Raw genomic sequence first — 24,426 nt, 5'->3', positions numbered from 1 at the left:
AGCAAGAAAAGGCATTTCTGGAAAAGAGAAATTTTTTAACATCTAATAAAAACAAAGAGTATTGTCATCAGTACAAGACGCAGACTGTCCAGTATTAAAATAGGACAATCTACCATTAACCAAGTAAGTGAATTTAAATATCTAGGAAGTACAATAACTGAAGACTTGAGATGTCACCAGGAGGTGAAAACTCGAATTGCCATAGCGAAGGAGACATTCAACAGAAAGAGGAGACTCTTATGTGGCAAATGTTTTGTCTGGAGCGTGGCACTATGTGGGGCAGAAGCATGGACGCTGAGACCAGAGGATGAAAAAAGATTAGAAGCATTTGAGATGTGGATGTGGAGGAGAATGGAGAGAATAAGCTGGATGGAAAGAGTGAGTAATGAAAGAGTATAGGAAGGTTGTAAGAGAAAGGAAAAAGAACTGGTTGGGACATTCATTGAGAACGGAGTGCTTGCTAGCAGGTGCTTTGGAAGGACTGGTTTGTGGGAGAAGACTGAGAGGAAGAAGGAGATACAAGATGATAGATGACATAAAGGGAAGAGGAAATTATGCAGACCTGAAGAGAATGGCAGAAGACCGGACAGCCTGGAGAACTACCATGTGAAAACCTGCCTTTTGGCAGAACACTGATGATGATGAATACAAATGTGTTATGAATCTTTTTGTGGGAGTATTCACTAGGAGTGTAGTCGCGTACGGAAGTGAGACATAGACGATAAAGAATTCAAGCAAGAAGAGAAAAGAAGTTTTTGAAATGTGGCGCTGCGCAAGAATGCTGAAGGTTAGAAGGGAGATCGAATTTCTAATGAGAGGGTAGTGATTTGAAATGGGGAAAGATATTTTTGGCACAACCTGACTTCTACAAGTGATTGGTTGATGGAACACGTTTTTCGGCATCACGAAATCGTCAATTTGGTAATAGAGGGAAGCGCGGTTGGTAAAAAATTGTAGTGGGTGACCAAGGCATGAATACAGTAAGCAGCAACAAATGGATGTAGGTCGCTGTAGTGATTTAGATCTGAAGAAGGTCGCACAGAATAGAAAAAAATGTTCAAATGTGTGTGAAACCTTATGGGACTTAACTGCTAAGACCTTAGCAGTCCCTAAGCTTACACACTACTTAACCTAAATTATCCTAAGGACAACACACACACCCATGCCCGAGGGAGGACTCGAACCTCCGCCGGGACCAGTCGCACAGTCCATGACTGCAGCGCCCGAGACCGCTCGGCTAATCCCGCGCGGCCACAGGAGAGACTAGCGTGAACAGCTACGGCAAACCACTCTTCGGGCTGAAGACCACCACCACCACAACAACAACAACAACAACAACAACAATAACTAACAATGATCGCACGTGCCTCACGCACTCCTTATTCGCAACCCCGTGTGGGTCTGCGCCCCATCCATCACTCACATGTCGGATAGGGACTATGAGAATTGAGGAAGTGTAGCATTTCTTTTCTTGGTTGAAATAGTTTTAGTTTTATTCGTACTCGCAATCTTGAAAATACTGTAAGGGACAATACAAGGTTTCCGTTTGAAGGCATTGCTGGAGCGTATAGGCCTTGCAACGTAGCGCGACTCCGATGCAGGTTTACAGGACTATCAGCAACAGTCTGAAAAGCTTGCAAGGGTGTTACTGGGTAGGCTGTGCCGACAAATAATTGTTAAGAAAAACGTTCCATACGTTGCGCTGTTTGCTTTGAAGTTAGCCAATCAGGTCACGTTGAGTTCACACTAACGCCAGTGTTATTCGTACGAATGTGTAAGTGGCGATCAAAAAAGTTTCTGTTTGAGATGGTTGCTGCAGCGTATCTGCAATGTAGCGCGACTCCGACGCGACAATTAGGCAAGGGATTAGTGCGGCATTCGTGTCTTGCCTACGTGCGTGCGGTGAATGCGGTAACGTGAACTATGGCGACGTTATTACCAAATGCATCCGAACCGAATCAACGTACAGTTATTCTTTTCTCGACTGTCAAGAGACAAACAATGGTAGAAACCCAGCGGAGAATGAAAAATGTGTATGAGGCAGCATTTCTGTCGAAAACCACCGTTGTGGAATGGAGTGCTCCTGCTTCACGATGACGCTAGTGTCCAACTCAAGTGGGAAACACTCGAGCATTCGCAGTATAGTTCAGATCTTTCCCCATTCTATTATTACGCCTTCGGTTCTTTTAAAAAAGTCCTCTCAGGGTCGCCATTCCTGTCGGACGAGGACGTCCAACAGACAGCTACGGACTTCTTGACGCAGCAGTACACAGTGTGTTGCCAAGTGGGGTACCTTCAATCTGGTGCGTCGGTAGGACGATTTCCTCAATGCTGACGGTGCTTTTGCCCGATTGGCATACCCATCCTCGACTGTACGCCTTCGAACAGAAACGTTTTGATAGCCCCGTATAAAATGGCTCTTCGTCTACTTTCTGAAGTTTCACACTTTGCCTGCCAGTTTTCTAATATTATATTCCTAGTTTCTGATGCGTACATTTTGGCCCCTCTGGTTTAGCCAGCAGACAGCAATATGCTGTTTGTCAACTCCATGTCTCATAGACTTGAAACATGAAAAAAACATACAGGGTGTTCGAACGTTGTCGTTACAGACTTCTAGGACCTGTGGAGAGAAGTGAGTACATAATATTTTCAATGTGAACCCATGTGTTCTACGACGGTTTTATTTCAGATGTTTAATTCATCCACTTGTGGTTGAGGAATTTAATTAGGCGTGACACAGTACAGTTATCTGCTAAACGTTCGAAAGGAAACATTCCTTTACAACTTAAGCACATTTTTTTTTGTATTAACGCTTAAACCTTACGTGTTTACATTATTCCAAAACAAAAAAGAACTCAGCGTACTGGTACAGAACGATACTGATGCATTAGGACAGCGCTCGATGTGGTGACCACTTACGGATATTGTAGCTACGAAGTATGTTCTCGCACACACTCTGCATCCCACCTGGTGTCACTTCGGTTTCTGGTGCAGCGGTCGGAACTCGGGGGGGGGGGGGGGTCACGTGGGGCTTATGTTTATGATCCCACTTCTGGTCACCAGTGTTAATGTATACGGGCACGGAAAAGGAGAGAAGGTTGTTACATATGCCTCGTGACGACAGGTTGCAAGAGGTCGAGCGGTCAGGATTTGAGAGTTGACATCCAGGGTTGGTTGGTTGTTTGGGGAAGGAGACCAGACAGCGTGGTTATCGGTCTCATCGGATTAGGGAAGGATGGGGAAGGATGTCGGCTGTGCCCTTTCAGAGGAACCATCCCGGCATTTGCCTGGAGTGATTTAGGGAAATCACGGAAAACCTAAATCAGGATGGCCGGACGCGGGATTGAACCGTCGTCCTCACGATTGCGAGTCCAGTGTCTAACCACTGCGCCACCTCGCTCGGTGACATCCAGGGCTGCCGTTAAATGACAAAACAGGAAATTAGGTACAGTGAAAAGGATATATTTCAGTGTACGGTGCACAAGGGGCGCGTCTAGGGTCGAAAGTTACCAGGTTTAGGCTAGTCTCGGAGGTCGAACAATGAATTGAAATGGGCAACGGAAGGGGAAGCGGTTCATGTTAACTTACGTTGGTGGCCAGCCGTGAAAAGCAGTGCCAGAGGCTGGATTACAAGAGGGAGAGGCAACTGTGTTCAGCACCGCAGAACACTCCAGCATGATCGGTATCCCACGCACGCTATTGACTAAAACCAATGGCGTGAATTCGCCAGCAGTTTCAGCAGAGGTCTCAGGGCGTCTCTTGTCAGCAGCTTTAGCTGGACAGAACTGCCTCGGTTTTGCGAGACAGGCAACTTGTGTCACGTAGGCACAGCGTAAGTTACTCTGCAAGTAAACTTGTAAAGATTTTACTGGGCCTTTGAAATAAATTTTGTAATAAATTCCCTAAAATATTCCTTGACTGGCTGCCACAATGTACATTCCTTCCCCCTTCCAGAGAAGTGGTGATAAACATTGTTTGCAAAACGGCGTCAGTCACTCCCCGGAAAGACGTTCTGCCCTAGTAGAGGCCTTAATACTGTGGGAGGGATCTGTTATAATATTACATTTAGTGTATGTAAGTGGGAGGGGACTTACATGCAGCTAAGTTTATCAAATTTCGTGAGTTAAGAAAATAGTAAAATATTACGGTAACTATTCAAATTACAATACAATATCTCCTGTAATGGTTGAAATCATCACGGTCCATATCACCAGATCTTAAAGCATACGATGTTAACGAGTCAGCACTGGCGAGGAAGGGAAAGCAGTGGGCACCCGTTGAGGTGAAAAATCAAACATATTTTAAGTGCATCGTTGTTTAATGCCGTACAAAGGAAAGGCAGGAGTAGAGAAGCCGCCGAAACTGAATGGGCTGCCGCCCAAGAGAGCAGGAGAGGAGTGCGTCTGGTCGGATCGGAAGCTGCCAGCAAGAGTCTCGTAAACTGAAATTTGCGTACGACCCCACAAGAAGTAGTCCATAAGAGGTAAATCCGGCGATCGCTGCGGCCACGCGGTTGGACCACCTCGGCCTATCCATCTTTCACCATATCGTCTGTTGAGATGTCTCCCAATCGCACGTAAGAAGTGAGATGGTGCACCATCATGGTGAAACCATATTTAGAGTCGTTAAGTGAGATAGGGTGACTGACGATTTTCACGCAACCCTGCTGTGGGATGGTGAGTTAATTTTTATTAAGCAATATTGTATTTGTTCATCGCCCTCTTTTTACAAGAGCCTGAAAACTATTTTTACAGTCTGCGAGAAAGCGATGGAGTACATACTGACCATAGTTCCCAGTCTGCAAGTCCACATTCTTCTTTTGATCACTGAAAGAAATTTATCTACTCTGTACTTACTCGGCAGGACCAGGAGCTATGATAATAAATGAAAGTTTTGAGTTCTAACTGATTCGTATTTTCAATAAAAATTTCACGCTCACAACATAGTAATATTCCTGTTAATAATAATAATAATAATAATAATAATAATAATAATAATGTCTTGAGCAGTTCAGAGGCGACCTCTACGGTAAGTTCCCGTTAAATAGTATTTCGCCCTGACTCCTAATAATCAGTGTTAATTGCTCGCCACAAAAGTGGAAAACGATCTCACCAGCTGCCAAGCGGTTTGGTTAACATTACTGGCGGCACACAAGCAGTTGCTTGCGCGAAATCCAAGCGATTCAGGGCCGTGTACAGTCCTCGCGAGTTCATTTCCTATTTGTGCCGAAAACGTGCGTTTAGGAGCAGCCTGCCTATGACGTTATCCGAGACACAGTGTATGCCGGTGTTTGACTGACGCGGACAGATTGCTAGCTCGGTGTCAAGTGTGTCTGTTCACTACCTCTAAGACCGTATTTATATATTGGCGCAGCGGATGGCCGAAGGGAACATCTGCCGTCATCTGCTGTATGCCCTGGTAGCAGCATCTAAATGGTGGCTTTGTCGGACACATTTTATAACACAGTTGTGTATCAATTTACAATCATAGAATGAAGTTGGCTGTAATTACCGAAAAAGTTTTAGCTTTAATGCATTTAAACTTTGCCGGCTAGAATTTTTAGGACGGAACTTCTGAACTACAACTTTAAGAGATCTTGTATTGATTGGCATTTACATCAAAGTCTTGAAACTTGTTATAGCTTTATTATTTAATGGATATAACCAAATGCTGTAATCATAACTGTCTATCATAAATATAACTGATACTTAATTTACCACAAATACGGACGTTTTTGTTCCGGATATAGTTTTCAGCAGATTACTTGAAAACTATTAGAGGCAGGTTAATAGGAGCACATAGTTAATACTTTTATACTAAACAGAAGCTTCATACTAATTTTCATTTTTCTAAGTCTAATATTTAGCGTCTTCAATTTCTCTTAAAAACACCGATTTTCATCTACCTCTACATGATTACTGTGCAATTCACACTTAAGTGCCTGGCAGAGGATTCATCGAACCATTTTTATACTACTTCTCTACCATTCCACTCTCGAATGGCGCATGGGAAAAAGGAACACCTAAATCTTTCCGTTCGAGCTCTGATTTCTCTTATTTTATTATGGTCATCATGTGGGTGTCAACAAAATATTTTCGCATTGGGAAGAGAAAGTTGGTGATTGAAATTTCGTAAATAGATCTCAGTGACAGCCACCCCAACTCGCGTATCATATCAGCGACACTCTCACCCCCATTGCGCGATAATACGAAACGAGCTTCCCTTCTTTGCACTGTTTCGAAATCCTCCGTCAATCCTACCTGGTAAGGACCAAAATATTGTTCTGATCCGGTTGAAACTTGTAACAGTTGATCGTGACATACATTTGCACATCCTGAACAATTTCTGGCTTTCGTGCTTTATCATTTAGCGGCATTTGTTTTTTATTGAAAACGATGTATTTAAGGTTCAAATGGTTCAAATGGCTCTGAGCACCATGGGACTTGACAGCGGAGGTCATCAGTCCCCTAGAACTTAGAATTACCTAAACCTAACTAACCTAAGGACATCACACACATCCACGCCCGAGGCAGGATTCGAACCTACGACCGTAGCAGTCGCGCGATTCCGGACTGAAGCGCCTAGAACCGCTCGGTCGCCGCGGCCGGCTGATGTATTTAAGGAAATATTCGTCTGATCACTCTGAGATTTAACATTTTTTACATTAATATACCGGCACATATGCTGACAAAGTCTGGAAAAGCTACTTTAATTTTCAATTTCATCCTTAGATTATGGTGCAATACTTGTACGTTACGCACAGGTGCGTTTGATGACGTGGCTGCAGTAGTATTGAACTGGAGTAAGTCCCCGCACATTCGCTCGTCTCTGTATCTCTCAAATGAAACTGCGCTTGTTTCGTCACACTGTCCACTACATTGCATACCAGGACAAGCAACTCTGAGACTTTTCTCTTTCCCTTAGCAGACGCCGACGCATTACACATCTGAATGGGTTCCAACTCAAAATATTATATATTCACTCCCCTCGCCAAGTCCTAGAAACTTGTAACGGGAATTTCGGAACACACTGTATTGGGTAGACGTACCGAAAGTTGCAGTGCTACATAGTAGCTCGCCGCTGTTGCGGAGCAGTTCTAGGCCCTTCAGTCCGGAACCACGCTGCTGCTACGGTCCCTGGTTCGAATCCTGCCTCGGGCATGGATGTGTGTTATGTTCTTAGGTTAGTTAGGTTTAAGTAGTTCTAAGTCTAGGGCACTGATGACCTCATATGTTAAGTTCCATAGTGCCTAGAGCCATTTTTTTGATACGTAGTTGTATGTTTCTTTAAATACCTGTCACAACAGCGCTAAAACAGGTGAGCCAGCGAGCCCACACGCATTCGCACCGTATCCCACTATTGGTGCAAATAAACTGTTGCGGCACACCGCAGCTACTCGTGGTACACCGGACAGGGAGTGGAGAGTCGCGGCGGCTGCTTTCGCGAGCCTTGCAGGCTCGCTCGGTGCTGCTTACTGAGTCACGATTGACGGGGAGAGCGGCCAGCGGCAGCGCGTACGCACAACAGGTAGAGTGGGCGGCGTCTCTCCTGGCAGGTCAGTATTGATCTGCAGCCAGCTTCGGCTGCCGCCACTCGCCACCCGGTCGCGCCTGCCAATTTCCCCGGTCCTTCGCCTCTCTCCGGGTCACCGTGTTACTCGACGTCTACTACCGCCGGGACCTCTTACTTTCAATAAGGCGCTCCCGAACGTCTCGGAGGAAGCGCGACCGTCGGTCGGAATAAACGTGTCGGCGAGGACACGTACCAAACACACAACGCAGAACCTGGCGCAAGCTGCGGAACTTCCGGTCACGATATGAAAACCCGTACCGATTTTCTGACTGTGGCAAACATTTTATTTAATTAAGAAACTCCTACTTTTCAAGTGATTAAAAAACTCCTGCTTTTCAAGTGAAGTTGCACGAGCAGCACTAAAAAATAACATATTCTTTAAAGTTAACGCTCAGTATATATACATATCCGATAACTGACTCGTTCCACATCATTTCGATAAAAGAATCGTTCAGATGATGTATGGAACGTGTATTCCGAAATGCCTTCACAAAAGAAGACGAAGTAAATATTCCAGGATTCGAATCGAGAACAGCTGCCAACATGAGTAACGTAGAAGTAAATATCCTCGGAGTAGTGAAGCAACTCGAATCACTTAATAAAAGCAAGTCTTCTGGTCCAGATAACAGAACGCAGCATGTCATTCTCAATGGAGAGAAGTCTTCCGAAGTAAGAGTGATTTCAGGTGTGCCGCAGGGGAGTGTCGTAGGACCGTTGCTATTCACAATATACATAAATGACCTTGTGGATGACATCGGAAGTTCACTGAGGCTTTTTGCGGATGATGCTGTGGTATATCGAGAGGTTGTAACAATGGAAAATTGTGCTGAAATGCAGGAGGATCTGCAGCGAATTGACGCATGGTGCAGGGAATGGCAATTGAATCTCAATGTAGACAAGTGTAATGTGCTGCGAATACATAGAAAGATAGATCCCTTATCATTTAGCTACAAAATAGCAGGTCAGCAACTGGAAGCAGTTAATTCCATAAATTATCTGGGAGTAGGCATTAGGAGTGATTTAAAATGGAATGATCATATGAAGTTAATCGTCGGTAAGGCAGATGCTAGACTGAGATTCATTGGAAGAATCGTAAGGAAATGCAATCCGAAAACAAAGGAAGTAGGTTACAGTACGCTTGTTCGCCCACTGCTTGAATACTGCTCAGCAGTGTGGGATCCGTACCAGATGGGGTTGATAGAAGAGATAGAGAAGATCCAACGGAGAGCAGCGCGCTTCGTTACAGGATCATTTAGTAATAGCGAAAGCGTTACGGAGATGATAGATAAACTCCAGTGGAAGACTCTCCAGGAGAGACGCTCAGTAGCTCGGTACGGACTTTTGTTGAAGTTTCGAGAACATACCTTCACCGAAGAGTCAAGCAGTATATTGCTCCCTCCTACGTATGTCTCGCGAAGAGACCATGAGGATAAAATCAGAGAAATTAGAGCCCACACAGAAGCATACCGACAATTCTTCTTTCCACGAACAATACGAGACTGGAATAGAAGGGAGAACCGATAGAGGTACTCAAGGTACCTTCCGCCACACACCAACAGGTAGCTTGCGGAGTAGATGTAGATACCAATTAGATTCCTTTCGGAGTATGCTGATGTATTAGCTCCAAACTTAACAATCATGTACAACCGTTCGCTCGCCGAAAGATCTGTACCCAAAGACTGGAAAGTTGCACAGCTCACACCAATATTCAAGAAAGGTAGTAGGAGTAATCCACTAAATTACAGGCCCATATCTTTAATGTCGGTATGTTGCAGGATTTTAGAACATATACTGTGTTCGAACATTATGAATTACCTCGAAGAAAACGGTCTATTGACACACTGTCAACATGAGTTTAGAAAACATCGTTCCTGTGAAACACAACTAGCTCTTTATTCATATGAAGCGTTGAGTGCTATTGACAAGGGATTTCAGATCGATTCCGCATTTCTGGAAGGCTTTTGACACTGTACCACACAAGCGGCTCGTAGTGAAATCACGCGCATATGGAATATCGTCTCAGTTACGTGACTGGATTTGCGAATTCGTGTCAGAATGGTCACAGTTCGTGGTAATTGACGGAAAGTCATCGAATAAAACAGAATTGATTTCAGGCGTTCCCCAAGGTAGGTTACAGGCCCTTTGCTGTTCCTTATCTATATAAACGATTTGGGAGACAATGTGAGCAGCCGTATTCGGTTGTTTGCAGACGACGCTGTCGTTTATCGACTAATAAAGTCATCAGAACATCAAAACAAACTGCAAAACGATTTAGGAAAAAATATCTGAATGGTGCGAAAAGTGGCAGTTTGACCCTAAATTACAAAAATTGTGAGGTCATTCACACGAGTGCTAAAAGGAACCCGTTAAACTTCGGTTAGACGCAAAATCAGTATAATCTAAAAGCCGTAAATTCAACTAAATACCTAGGTATTACAATTACGAACAACTTAAATTGGAAAGAACACATAGAAAATGTTGTGGGGAAGGCTAACCAAAGGCTGCGTTTTATTGGCAGGACACTTAGAAAATGTAACAGACCTACTAAGGAGACTGCCTACACTACGCTTGTCCGTCCTCTTTTAGAATACTGCTGCGCGGTGTGGGATCCTTACCATATAGGACTGACGGAGCACATCGAAAAAGTTCAAAGAAAGGCAGCACGTTTTGTATAATGGCGAAATATGGGAGAGAGTGTCACAGAAATAATACAGGATTTGGGCTGGACATCCTTAAATGAAAGGCGTTTTTCGTTGCGACGGGATCTTCTCACGAAATACCAGTCACCAACTTTCTCCTCCGAATGCGAAAATATTTTGTTGATACCGTCCTACAAAGGGCGGAAAGATCACCATGATAAAATAAGGGAAATCAGAGCTCGTACGGAAAGATATAGGTGTTCATTCTTTCCACGCGGTATACGAGATTGGAATAATAGACAATTGTGAAGGTGGTTCAATGAACCGTCTGCCAGGCACTTAAACGTGATTTGCGGAGTATCCACGTAGATGTAGATGTAGATATTAGGTTAGTGAATATGATCGTAGCGTTTATGTTTTGATTTTTACTCTTCCCGATGCTAGGGGTTTATTTATCGACTTCCATTTTTTTTTATTTGCAATTCACTGTTGCTATCTGAGTTAACATATTGTCGTTTTGTCATTTAGAGATATTGGCTGGAGCTGTGGACGCAAGAAAATGGAGTGCCAAGTGGAGAAATTGGAATTTTTCCATATATTCTTCTGTTTGAGTTCAATAGGGCGGCGCCAGAAACATTTTCTCCGTGTATGGGACAGAGCACGGCAAGAGAATGGTTTTCTCGATCTAAGGAGGACCGTTTTGATGTTAGTTGACTCTCCACGTTCGGGAAGAAATGTTCAAATGTGTGTGAATTCGTAAGGGACTAAACTGCTGAGGTCATTGATACCTAGATTTAAACACTACTTAAACTAACTTGTGCTAAGAAAAATACACACAACCATGCCCCAGGAAGGACTCGAACCTCCGGCGGGAGGGGCCGCGCAATCCGTGACATGACCTGCTCGCGGCGTTCAGGAAGACCTTCGAGGTTTGATGAAGATCGTTTGAACGCATTAATTCACAATGATCAACTTCAGTGTTCGAGAACTGGCAGATGTGAGAACTATGATCATTCCACCGTCGTGCTACACTTTCGTGCAATGGAGTGAAGCAGAAATCGGGTGTATGGGTACCACATGCCCTAAGCCGAAATCACGAAACTGAGAGGTTGGCCATATGTGCATATCTGCTTGCTCGTCAGCAATTGGCTTCTGAAGAACACCGACCGTTCCTATCCTGTATCGCTACTGGTGACGAGAAATTGTGTCATTGTGCTAACTTAGGGGAAAGAACGGAATGGTTGAACCCAAACAAAACCGCGCGGGATTATCCGAGCGGTCTAGGGTGCTGCAGTCATGGACTGTGCGGCTGGCTTCGGCTGAGGTTCGAGTCCTCCCTCGGGGATGGATGTGTGTGTTTGTCCTTAGGATAATTTAGGTTAAGTAGTGTGTAAGCTTAGGGAATGATGACCTTAGCAGTTAAGTCCCATAAGATTTCACACACATTTGAACATTTTTGAACCCAAACAAAGCAACTACTCCACGTACAAAGACCTGCGCGCACTCACAAACGATAATGCTATTGAACATGGCTCGACGAGTTCTTCGCCTCAAAACCTTGTGATTTCTACGGTCGTGGAATCGAAAAGTTCTCCAGTGTTGGCACATTGTTTTAAATTCTGAAGGAGAACATATTATTGATGACTGAAGTCTCTGTTACCTGCTTCTGTTGTGTTTATTAATCTTATGGAAAAACGCTGCGAACTTATGCACCAACCCCATAACTAACTATTACCACCACCAGCAGCAGCATCATTATCATCATCATTATCACCACCACCTTCGTCTTTTTCATATCATCAGCATCGTCGTCGTCAGCATTGTCATCATCTACACGTAAATGTACATCTACGCTCCGCAAGCCACCTTACGGTGTACGGAGGAGGCTACTTTGTGTACCACTGTTACTTCCCCCTTTTATTACGTCCGTCCGGGTATGGTTCGCGGGAAGAAGATTGCTTAAATCTCTGTGTTCCCTCAAATCTCTCTCATTTTAACTTCATGGTCTTCCCGCGAGATGCGCGTAGGAGGAAGCAATATATTTGTTGACGCTTCTAGGAACGTACGCTCACGAAATTTTACCAGTAGACCATGCCGTGTTGCAGAACGCCTGTCTTACAGCGTCTACGTCTGGAGTTGACTGAGCATCTCCGCAATGCTTTTGCAACTGCTAAGTGAATAGTATTCAAGTATTGGTCAAACGAGTGTTCTGTAAACTACTTCCTTTGTCGATGGACTACATTTCCTGCGGATTCTCCCAATGAATCTCATTTCGGCATCTGCCTTACCCGAGATAAATTTTATGCGATCGTTCTACTTTAAATCGCACCACGCGCATACTCCTATATATTTTATGGAAGCAATTGCTTCCAGTCGTTGCTCTGCAATCTTGCAATTATACAACTAAAGGTCTTTCTGTCTGTGTATTCGCAACATGTTGCATTTGTTTATGATTACGGTCATTGCCCCTCCTTGCACCAAGCGTCCATCTTCAGCAGGTCTTCCTGCATTTCGCTACAATTTCCTTGCGTTGCGACATCTCTGTATACAACAGTTTCGTCCGCAAAAGGCCTCGTAAAACTTACAGCGTTATCTACTAGGTCGTTTACATATGGCCCGATCAAAGAGTTTTCGTTCGAAGGCTGTACAGTCCAGAATCGGTAAGCCTATCAGGAAAATCGTCGTGAGTATTGAGGCAATCATTCCACAGACGCACCAGACTGAAGATGTCAGTTTGACATAACTCTAAGAAGAAATCCTTAACTGCCTGTTGCACGTCATCTTCCGACCTGTCGAAGCTTCAAGGCCTTTCTTTTTTTAAGGGACCGAAGGCATACTAATCGCTCGGGGATACATCAGGGCACTAGGGCTGGTGCTCGAGGTTCTCCCACTTGAGTTGACGTATTTTCTGCGTTACGGCATTTGCGATAGGGGGACCTGCGTTATCATGAAGCAGCATTGACCCTTGGCACAACATTCCACAATGGTGGTTTCCGACTGACATGTTACCCCATACACATCCTTCATTCTCCGACGGATATCTATCAGTGTTTGTCCTTCGGCAGCGGAGAAAAGAATCACTGTACGTTAGTCTTGTTTGGACCCATTTGGGAATAACGTCGACATAGTTCACGTTTCCGCATTTACCCCACGCACGTCGGAAGGACACGGATGACGCATTAATCCCTTGCCTACATGTCTGTGATTATATACTGGCATCGAAGTCGCGCTGCCTTACATATAGACTGCAGCAACGCTTCAAACGGAACTGTTTGATCGCCCCTTGTATATGGAGACCAATGGCACACTGCTTCTAAGAGAGGGACAAGTTCTTTCGTATATTATGTGTGGAATCGAACTGATATTCCGCCAGATCCAGTATCCTTTCCTCTGCTGAGTGATTTCTCTTGCTTTTCTGTCACGTTGTCACTTATTTCGGTATCTGTCATCTTGTCATTCGTGCGACGATTTAGAGGAGGGACTATAGTGAGGTTTTTTCCTCTGCGAAGCGCCAGTACCGTCATCGTCAGCCATTTGATATCCAGTGCTGTATAAAGGTCTCATCTAGGCGTTTCCATGTATTATCGTATCATTTCGCGAAGAACGTTTACTTCATTTAAAACTTCCGGACTGAGAGTCCGTGGTCGCCGTATGAAACTCTGTTCCCTGAAGTTTCGTCTCCGTCTGCGGGAAACGCCGTCGTAGGTCAACTGCATCAAGGGCTAGGGCCTCCAGACTCTATAGAGCTGTGTTGAGGGTACAACCATCAGTCACGAGATTCCGACTGCGTGGTTATCTCTGGCAGGCGGCATCGTTGTCGATTAGAAGTAATCGACTGTATTTCCACTGGCACAAAGTAGGCGTCTATATTTTAACATAATTACCTTTTTTTCTGTTAAAGTTTCCGTCGTGAACATAAATCTCAAAGGCATTTTTGTACAGTGCGCAAGATAACGCGTTGATTTGCTAGAACGCTAATCTCTTGAGTTTAATTTCGTGGCATCCATCTCGGAAGGTATGTTTCGCTACGGCCTTTTTGTCATTGTGTCCCAGTCGCCAGTTCCCTTTATGTTCTGTTAAGCGCGTGTTAACACTTATTTTTGTGGTTCCAGTGTGTGCTTTCCCCCCACAACTACACGGAAGTTTATATAGCCCAGCACCTCAAATTTGCCGGCCGCTGTGGCCGGGCTGTTCTAGGCGCTTGAGTCCGGAACTGCGCTGCTGCTATGGTCGCAGGTTCGAATCCTGCCTCGGGCATGGATGTGTGTGATTTCCTTAGGTTACTTAGGTTTAAGTAGTTCTAAGTGTAGGGGACTGATGACCTCAGATGTTAAGTCACATAGTGCTTAGAGCCATTTGAACCACCCCAAATTTCGCCAGCGGATGCCGTACATCTTTCGACTTTTGAGGCATTCTTTAGCTTTCCTGCTGGGTTTACAGACCGTTGCAACCCCAGACTTGGCCAACACTTTCCCGATTCTGCCCGCGATCTTGTTAATAAAAGGGAGTAATTAAAAGCGTGGGGGACAGGGCTACTAATATTTGCGATCCAGTTTACATACTACAGGAACTGAGTCACTTAGCGTCGGCTTTCAGGAAAAATAGTTTCGCCAGTAAGGAGGCGGTTCGAGCCCTTCGTCCAAGAAGAGTGAGAGGAACAGCGGCCGTCAGTTGGGAAAGTTTTCCTCCCTCTAACAGTTCTACAAATTTGGGTGTCCTTCGAGCCCCTGATGAAGTTCCCGTTTTATCTCCGAAGATATCGCCCCCAGTCGGAGACGAAATGTCAGGAAAGACGAGGGTGTGCAGAAAAGTAATGCCTCCCTAAAGCTTTTTAAATAAAACAAACGTTATCAACATTCTACATCTTTATTCTTCATTTCTACATATTTGCAGCCGTCTGCCGCCAGATGGCTCCGAATCGTATTGTGTACCATGGCCGCGTGTAACGTACAGTAACTATACCGGGGCATGGAGAAACAGCATGCTGTTCTCGAGCTTCGAATTCGAAGAGTTCGTCCACACATAGGGCACCCTCTCCGTCAGCATTACAACGCCAGAGCGCACACAATCGCTGCGACATCTGCAACAATCCGACGCCATGGGTTCACTATCATCGATCACCCTCCATACAACATCGATTTGGTCCCATCCGATTTTCATCTGTTTCCAAAGCTGAAAGAATATCTTCGAGGACTTCACTTTGATAGTAATGTAGCAGTGCAAGCAACGGTGAAGTTGTGGCTCCATCGAAAAAGTAAAACATTCTACATTACGACAGCAACTGGTTGGGGGAAATGAGTTCGTCTCCAGGATGACTATGTTGAGAAATAAATATGTAGACATGAGGAATAAAGACGTAGAATGTTAATAACTTTTTTATTTAAAAAGCTTGAAGAGTTTTCGCATTAAAAAATCGGGGGCAATACTTCTCAGCGCACCTTCAGTTTTATACATCGAAGATGGCCTCCCAGTCCCTACGTTTTTACCATCTGCAACCGTTTTGCTACTGCAATCATTCCCGCCTTCCATTTGGTCATCGTCTCGGTATTTCTTATACCTGTAAATTTAGCAAAGAATTCCCTTTGGTCGTAAACCATCCATAGGTCTGCATACACGATCCGGTAACCTTTCGTTCCATTTCAGCTATAATCACATCTTCCATTCCAGTCTATATCCTGACGCATTCATTTGTTTTGCTGTTCAAATGGCTCTGAGCCCTATGGGACTTAACATCTGAGGTCGTCAGTCCCCTAGAACTTAGAACTACTTAAACCTAACTAACCTAAGGACATCACACACAGCCACGCCCGAGGCAGGATTCGAACCTGCGACCGTAGTGGTTCCAGATTGAAGCGCCTACAACCGCCCGGCCTTTTGCCGTTCGTCCTAGTACTTTCGAGCATACAAGCTTCCATTTCTCACAGAAAATCCCACAGAGGTTGAATGTTTGTCGTATTTAAAGACCACGGCTCATTCGACACATGACCTAATTTTCGGTTCTAAGGGAGGTTAGTGTTTGGCAGTGCCCCTTGGCCTCAACATAACTTGCAGTTATCCTCAGTTGTAACGAACCGCGTATGCCTAAGATTTTGAAAATAATTACAACATATGAAGAGTGGAGATGTCAAACGTGTGTCAGATCTGATATTTGTCTGGAGAATCAAAAAAGAATGTATCTCTCTTTATAAAAGCTGCATCCAGAAAGTCCATGACTCACAAGGAAAACAAAACATCACTAAGGAAGACGTATTTATTGAAATATTTACACAGATTCACTGGCAACTTCTCAACATAGTGACCATCGTAACCGTGAACCATCAATAAATAATGTTAATGGAATGAAGTCTCTTGGTAACGCGGATAATATTCTGATCGGCGCGTAATATCACGGTTGTTAAGAGAGGACCTGAATGCCCTGCCTGCTTTTGCCAAGTGGATTAGATGCATAAATAAATAAACATAGAAAGTAGTGAAGTATTCACCTCCGTTGCTGTGGCTCTTTGGAGGCGATGGAGTGATTACTTTATATTACGTCTGAGAATCGGAGCTACTCTGAAGTATTCGTTTTCGCAGGAGTAGCTAGGTTATCTCTTTACAAATTCAGTGCTACGGCTGGTAAAGCAGTTCCGCTCTTCTTTCATTGTGAGTTAGTAACACTTGTTTGGTGCTGTTTCTTGATAAACGCAGCAAATGGAAGCTGGACGCAGTCCGTGGAATTTAGCGGCGAATCAGCACATCGCTGCCTGCCTTCGCGTTATTCAAAATGTTATCTCGCAAGATGAAGCATCTTGGGCGGTTAGGCGGAAGGAGCAGTGATTTGTACCGCTGCCTTTTCGAGACCCCAAACACGCATGCGCAGCTCTTGCAAATTCGTATAGCTTGCCCCAACGAGGTGTAGGTGCCGGAGTCTCCAGAAACGTTTACAGCCGTGTGACGTATTCCTTGTGTTGGATGTGCGAGATCTAAGTAAGCAAGCTCAAAAACAGAGACGAAGGAGAATGAGTGTGACACTTGGTTGTGTAATTCTCGCTGGTAAGCGGATGTTACATAGCACGCCTTGAAAGTACGCTACTGTGATTCACATGATTTGTAATCTGTCCCACGGAACGCCAACGTCGCATTATACACGATCCGGTCACATTAATGCGACAACCGTCTATGTTCGACGTCAGAGTACAGTAACACAGACTGCAGGTGGCAACACTAGCAGTGGAGGGTCTGTACAGCATGTCGGGGGGACGCGGAAAACAGTGCAGGTATTGTAGTGATTCAGAAATGGAGCGATTTGTTTGTCGTCCAAAAGGGCATGATCATTTGTTTTCGGGGCAACGCTGGTAGCATTTTCGGAAAGGCTAAGTTTGTAAACTGTTCGAGTACAGTAGAACCCCTCTAATCCGTCACCTTCGGGACGAAAAAAGGTCGGATTATCCGAAAAATCTAATATTTATTGCAAAAAATATAAAAAGACATTTGGTACAAGAAATTAAACGATTTAAGAACTAAAAGACGTCCACAGTAATCTAAAAAGATGTTTTTTACACAGTGTTAAACAATATATTAACTAAAAAACGTCTACACACACTATAATATGTATTCGTTTTAAAAGGAAAAACGACAAACGAATTACAGTACTGTACCGTACTTAATAACGTATAAACGATATACACTGTAAACTAAAAAATGTTTATAGCACTGTACATAAAAAAGAAATATTTTACAAAGAAATAAACTACTGTATGTATATGCTAAGAAATGAATATACTGTATGCATTGTTTTTACAGTAAAGACGAAAACAAATTACTTGGAAAAAAGTCAGTGATACATTTTAGTTTAGCAGATGTTATTCTAGATATAGCTGCAGTGTCCCTTCATTTTTTTTTATCCACAAAACGTCCTTTGGAATTGAAGTTGTCTTCTGTTCGATGTGTTGAAGGGCGATGTCAAAAGCGTTTTTTGCATCGGTGTGTGAAATCCGGGTGTGGGTTCGTCTTCGCCGTCCGGGTCCTCATTCACAGTTTCCTGGCTAACAGTGGCATCAATCTCGTCGTCATTGAGCTCTTCAAAATTGTCACAGTCTTTGTCACATTCGTTGATCCACTCTTCAACTTCAATGTCAGGGACGTTCGGCTCCAGAGTTTGTAGATCTTTAACGATTTCCAGTGCGTCGTTGTTTTGCTCATCTTCGGTATGCTCATTTTCAGTCATAACTTGTGGCCAAAGCTTACGCCACGATTTCCGCAGTGTGTAATCTTTCAGTTCATCCCATGCTGCAGCGATTGTGTAGATAGCATCTTTGATATTCAGGAATTTCATTGCCTCAAATAAGTTATGACCTCCTTCAGATTTGTCAAAGATTGAGTTGATATACTTTCTGCGATATCGCCTTTTAGACCATTCGATAACGCCCTGATCCATTGGTTGGATGAGTGAGGTCACATTAGGAGGCAGAAAGAGAGCTTTTATGTCCCCTTTCACCAAATCTACCTCAGATGGATGTGATAGTGCGTTATCCAACAGCAGTAGAGCACGAACAGGAAGATTTTTTTTGCTTCAAGTCTTTTTCGACCGATGGCACAAACTTGTCGAAAAACCAGGATTTAAAAAGGTTGCGGTCCATCCAAGCAGATTTTTGATTGCGGTGATAAACCGGCAAGGAAGAAAAGTTTATATTTTTGAATGACCTTGGCTTCTTAGATTTGCCAGTGAAGAACAAGGGGAGCTTGTGGGTACCATCTGCGTTGCTACAAGGAATGACTGTTATTCTATCTTTTATAAGTTTCGTTCCTACAACGGATTCATTTGAAGCTGCGAGCGTTTTTGTTGGCAACGTTTTAAAGTTCAGCCCCGTCTCGTCGATGTTATACCCTTGACAGGGAAACAGTTCATTTTCTTCTACAATTTCTTGAAACTTAACAGAAAACTGCGGCATCGGCAGATAGTTTTTCACCGGAAATAGAAATAAATCGGACACCAAGACGAGTTTTCCAACTATCGATCCAGCCTTCACTGGCAGCAGATTTTCTTTCGGCTTCCAGTTTTTTGTGCAAAACTATCGCTTTTTCTTTGAAAATTGGCCCGGATATTAGAGTTCCTTTCCTTCTTTCTTGTCAAAACCACATCCACAATTCCTTACCAAGCAGTTCAAGTTTAGGCATTTTTGATGTTTTGCGATTCTTCAGAGTGTTTTCGCCATCAGTCGCAACTGTATAGGATTCAATGTCTTTCCGATTCTTACTGCAATCATTAATTGTCCGAACAGCTACATCCAGTTCCTTTGCAATTTTTTGGAGCGGTTCTCCTTCGTCCAGTCTTTGTAGCACTGCTAATTTTTCATTTAGTGAAAGAGTTACGTGTTTACGTTTGAATCCAGACATGTTGAAAAACAGACAACTGTACACACAATGAATCTACAGTAATAAGTACTGTAGAAAACACGGAATAAACAAACAACGACGTTTTTTAATCCCAACAAAGGATAAAACTGCACAATAATGTACACTGCAGGGCTTCCCAACGTGTGGTCCGCGGAGCCCTTAGGGGTCCGCCGGCTCTTTCTAGGGGGTCCGCGGCCACATTTCACCAAATCGTGTAAAATAATGAGTAAAATTATTGAATAAAAATGTGAAAATGAAATTCATCATTTTTTTTCGTGTGAAAAACATGTGTACTTTTACTTCAGGTCGTATTCCCAAGGAACCTTTGCGGTTCCTAAGTGAGAACGAATACACAGTTTAGTGCCGGTGAATGCGGCTTCTCTGATCGACTGTTTCGCAACAATACGGGGGTCGTTTGTGCGCCGCCTCAAGGCGCTAGATGCGCTGAAACCTTTTACGCATGCGCGGAGCGAGCTTTGTCGAAGAAGCTCCACAGTCGGATTTATTGTGTGAAAACGCTGCAAGTACTCCATTGGTTGCAATATCCTGTGGAAGTGGAATAACCAAGAAGCGTTAAGTACAACGAAAGCTATTTAGAAATGGGCTTTATGGAGACAAAGAAGGCTAAAGCTCAGTGTGTAATTTGTGCGCGAGTCCTTCCGAACAGTTCAATGGTTCCAGTTAAATTGCACCGTCATTTTGAAGGTACTCACACGTATTTACAGGCTAAAGACATCGATTTTTTCAAAAGGAAGAGTGCTGAACTAGCTGCTTCTCAGCATTGCATAAAAACTCATGCAAAAACAAGTAATAAAAATTCATTGAAAGCTTCTTTCTTGGTTAGTTGTCGAGTGGCAAAAACAGGCAAAGCTCATACCATTGCAGAAAATCTCATAAAGTCTTGTGTTAATGATATTTTTATTGCATGCTACCCTTCAGTCCGGAAACGCGCGACCGCTACGGTCGCAGGTTCGAATCCTGCCTCGGACATGGATGTGTGTGATGTCCTTAGGTTAGTTAGGTTTAAGTAGTTCTAAGTTCAATGGGACTGATGACCTCAGATGTTAAGTCCAATAGTGCTGAGAGCCATTTGAACCATTTTCTTGCATGCTGGACGAATTGGGAACATGGCACGTGCATTAAGAAGCTTTCAGATCCCATGGGTTTCGCTCTGAAATTTAAAGTTACTGTGCTCTTGACTGACGAGAGGTCCGCCATGGATTTTCGACTGAAGAAGGGGTCCGCCAGCTGAAAAGGTTGGGAAGCCCTGATGTACAGTATAACAATATGCACAGTGATAGACTCCGTAACAATGGCCCGACAGGCGTCCAGTCAGTGACAAGTCGGCACTGGCTCGCGAGCCTGAGCATGATCGGACTAACCGGAGTGACGGACCATCCAAGGTCGGATTAGAGGGGTTTTACTGTAGCTAAAATATACCGTGCGTCGGCGCTGAGTTGTATGTGGTGCACCACGGGCCGTAGATGACAGGGGTGAATGACGGCTGGGGAGATGTGTAAAGGCGAATAGACGTGCAACTGTACAGCAGCTGACTGCTAAGATGGACCAAGGCGCTACCTAAAGAGTCTCCTCAATGACAGTTCGGCGAACGTTGGTGTGTGTGGGCCTCCGCAGCAGGCGCTGGTTCATGCACCAATGCCGACTGCCGTTCATTGGCGGACGAAGGCTGGAATTTGCACGCCAATACCGCAACTGCCCCCCCATGAACCATGGACCTTGCCGTTGGTGGGGAGGCTTGCGTGCCTCAGCGATACAGATGGCCGTACCGTAGGTGCAACCAGAACGGAGGGGTATCTGTTGAGAGGCCAGACAAACATGTGGTTCCTGAAGAGGGGCAGCAGCCTTTTCAGTAGTTGCAGGGGCAACAGTCTGGATGATTGACTGATCTGGCCTTGTAACATTAACCAAAACGGCCTTGCTGTGCTGGTACTGCGAACGGCTGAAAGCAAGGGGAAACTACAGCCGTAATTTTTCCCGAGGACATGCAGCTCTACTGTATGATTAAATGATGATGGCGTCCTCTTGGGTAAAATATTCCGGAGATAAAATAGTCCCCCATTCGGATCTCCGGGCGGGGACTACTCAAGAGGACGTCGTTATCAGGAAAAAGAAAACTGGCGTTGTACGGATCGGAGCGTGGAATGTCAGATCACTTAATCGGGCAGGTAGATTCGAAAATTTAAAAAGGGAGATGGATAGGTTAAAGTTAGATATAGTGGGAATTAGTGAAGTTCGGTGGCAGGAGGAACAAGACTTTTGGTCAGGTGACTACAGGGTTATAAATACAAAATCAAATAGGGGTAATGCAGGAGTAGGTTTAATAATGAATAAAAAAATAGGAGTGCGGGTTAGCTACTACAAACAGCATAGTGAACGCATTATTGTGGCCAAGATAGCCACGAAGCCCATGCCTACTACAGTAGTACAAGTTTATATGCCAACTAGCTCTGCAGATGATGAAGAAATAGATGAAATGTATGACGAGATAAAAGAAATTATTCAGGTAGTGAAGGGAGATGAAAATTTAATAGTGATGGGTGACTGGAATTCGTCAGTAGGAAAAGGGAGAGAAGGAAACATAGTAGGTGAATATGGATTGGGGGGAAGGAATGAAAGAGGAAGCCGCCTTGTAGAATTTTGCACAGAGCATAACTTAATCATAGCTAACACTTGGTTCAAGAATCATGAAAGGAGGCTGTATACATGGAAGAAGCCTGGAGATACTGACAGGTTTCAGATAGATTATATAATGGTAAGACAGAGATTTAGGAACCAGGTTTTAAATTGTAAGACATTTCCTGGGGCAGATGTAGATTCTGACCACAATCTATTGGTAATGAACTGCAGATTGAAACTGAAGAAACTGCAAAAAGGTGGGAATTTAAGGAAATGGGACCTGGATAAACTGAAAGAACCAGAGGTTGTAGAGAGTTTCAGGGAGAGCATTAGGGAACAATTGACAGGAATGGGGGAAAGAAATACAGTAGAAGAAGAATGGGTAGCTCTGAGGGATGAAGTAGTGAAGGCAGCAGACGATCAAGTAGGTAAAAAGACGCGGGCTAATAGAAATCCTTGGGTAACAGAAGAAATATTGAATTTAATTGATGAAAGGAGAAAATATAAAAATGCAGTAAATGAAGCAGGCAAAAAGGAATACAAACGTCTCAAAAATGAAATCGACAGGATGTGCAAAATGGCTAAGCAGGGATGGCTAGAGGACAAATGTAAGGATGTAGAGGCTTGTCTCACTAGGGGTAAGATAGATACTGCCTACAGGAAAATTAAAGAGACCTTTGGAGAGAAGAGAACCACTTGTATGAATATCAAGAGCTCAGATGGCAACCCAGTTCTAAGCAAAGAAGGGAAAGCAGAAAGGTGGAAGGAGTATATACAGGGTTTATACAAGGGCGATGTACTTGAGGACAATATTATGGAAATGGAAGAGGATGTAGATGAAGATGAAATGGGAGATAAGATACTGCGTGAAGAGTTTGACAGAGCACTGAAAGACCTGAGTCAAAACAAGGCCCCGGGAGTAGACAACATTCCGTTAGAACTACTGATGGCCTCAGGAGAGCCAGTCATGACAAAACTCTACCATCTGGTGAGCACGATGTATGAGACAGGCGAAATACCCTCAGATTTTAAGCAGAATGTAATAATTCCAATCCCAAAGAAAGCAGGTGTTGACAGATGTGAAAGTTACCGAACTATCAGTTTAATAAGTCACAGCTGCAAAATACTAACGCGAATTCTTTACAGACGAATGGAAAAACTGGTAGAAGCCGACCTCGGGGAAGATCAGTTTGGATTCCGTAGAAATGTTGGAACACGTGAGGCAATACTGACCTTACGACTTATCTTGGAAGAAAGATTAAGAAAAGGCAAACCTACGTTTCTAGCATTTGTAGACTTAGAGAAAGCTTTTGACAATGTTGACTGGAATACTCTCTTTCAAATTCTGAAGGTGGCAGGGGTAAAATACAGGGAGCGAAAGGCTATTTACAATTTGTACAGAAACCAGATGGCAGTTATAAGAGTCGAGGGGCATGAAAGGGAAGCAGTGGTTGGGAAAGGAGTGAGACAGGGTTGTAGCCTCTCCCCGATGTTATTCAATCTGTATATTGAGCAAGCAGTAAAGGAAACAAAAGAAAAATTCGGAGTAGGTATTAAAATTCATGGAGAAGAAGTAAAAACTTTGAGATTCGCCGATGACATTGTAATTCTGTCAGAGGCAGCAAAGGACTTGGAAGAGCAGTTGAACGGAATGGACAGTGTCTTGAAAGGAGGATATAAGATGAACATCAACAAAAGCAAAACGAGGATAATGGAATGTAGTCAAATTAAGTCGGGTGATGCTGAGGGAATTAGATTAGGAAATGAGACACTTAAAGTAGTAAAGGAGTTTTGCTATTTAGGGAGTAAAATAACCGATGATGGTCGAAGTAGAGAGGATATAAAATGTAGACTGGCAATGGCAAGGAAAGCGTTTCTCAAGAAGAGAAATTTGTTAACATCGAATATAGATTTAGGTGTCAGGAAGTCGTTTCTGAAAGTATTTGTATGGAGTGTAGCCATGTATGGAAGTGAAACATGGACCATAAATAGTTTAGACAAGAAGAGAATAGAAGCTTTCGAAATGTGGTGCTACAGAAGAATGCTGAAGATAAGGTGGGTAGATCACGTAACTAATGAGGAGGTATTGAATAGGATTGGGGAGAAGAGAAGTTTGTGGCACAACTTGACTAGAAGAAGGGATCGGTTGGTAGGACATGTTCTGAGGCATCGAGGGATCACAAATTTAGCATTGGAGGGCAGC

The 24,426-nt window shown here is 43.8% G+C and overlaps 1 protein-coding gene across 2 annotated transcripts in view; it reads left to right on the top strand.

Annotated features, from left to right (window-relative positions):
- The window catches only part of LOC124804697 (tyrosine-protein phosphatase non-receptor type 9), a 794,886-nt gene that overhangs the window by 688,596 nt on the left and 81,864 nt on the right, over nucleotides 1-24,426 (top strand). The gene's annotated exons all lie outside the window — the stretch shown is intronic.

The sequence above is a fragment of the Schistocerca piceifrons genome, chromosome 7 (genome assembly GCF_021461385.2).
Source record: "Schistocerca piceifrons isolate TAMUIC-IGC-003096 chromosome 7, iqSchPice1.1, whole genome shotgun sequence".
Taxonomy (NCBI): domain Eukaryota; kingdom Metazoa; phylum Arthropoda; class Insecta; order Orthoptera; family Acrididae; genus Schistocerca; species Schistocerca piceifrons.
Note: the sequence above shows the minus strand (reverse complement) of the source record. Positions and strands in the feature narration are given on the sequence as shown.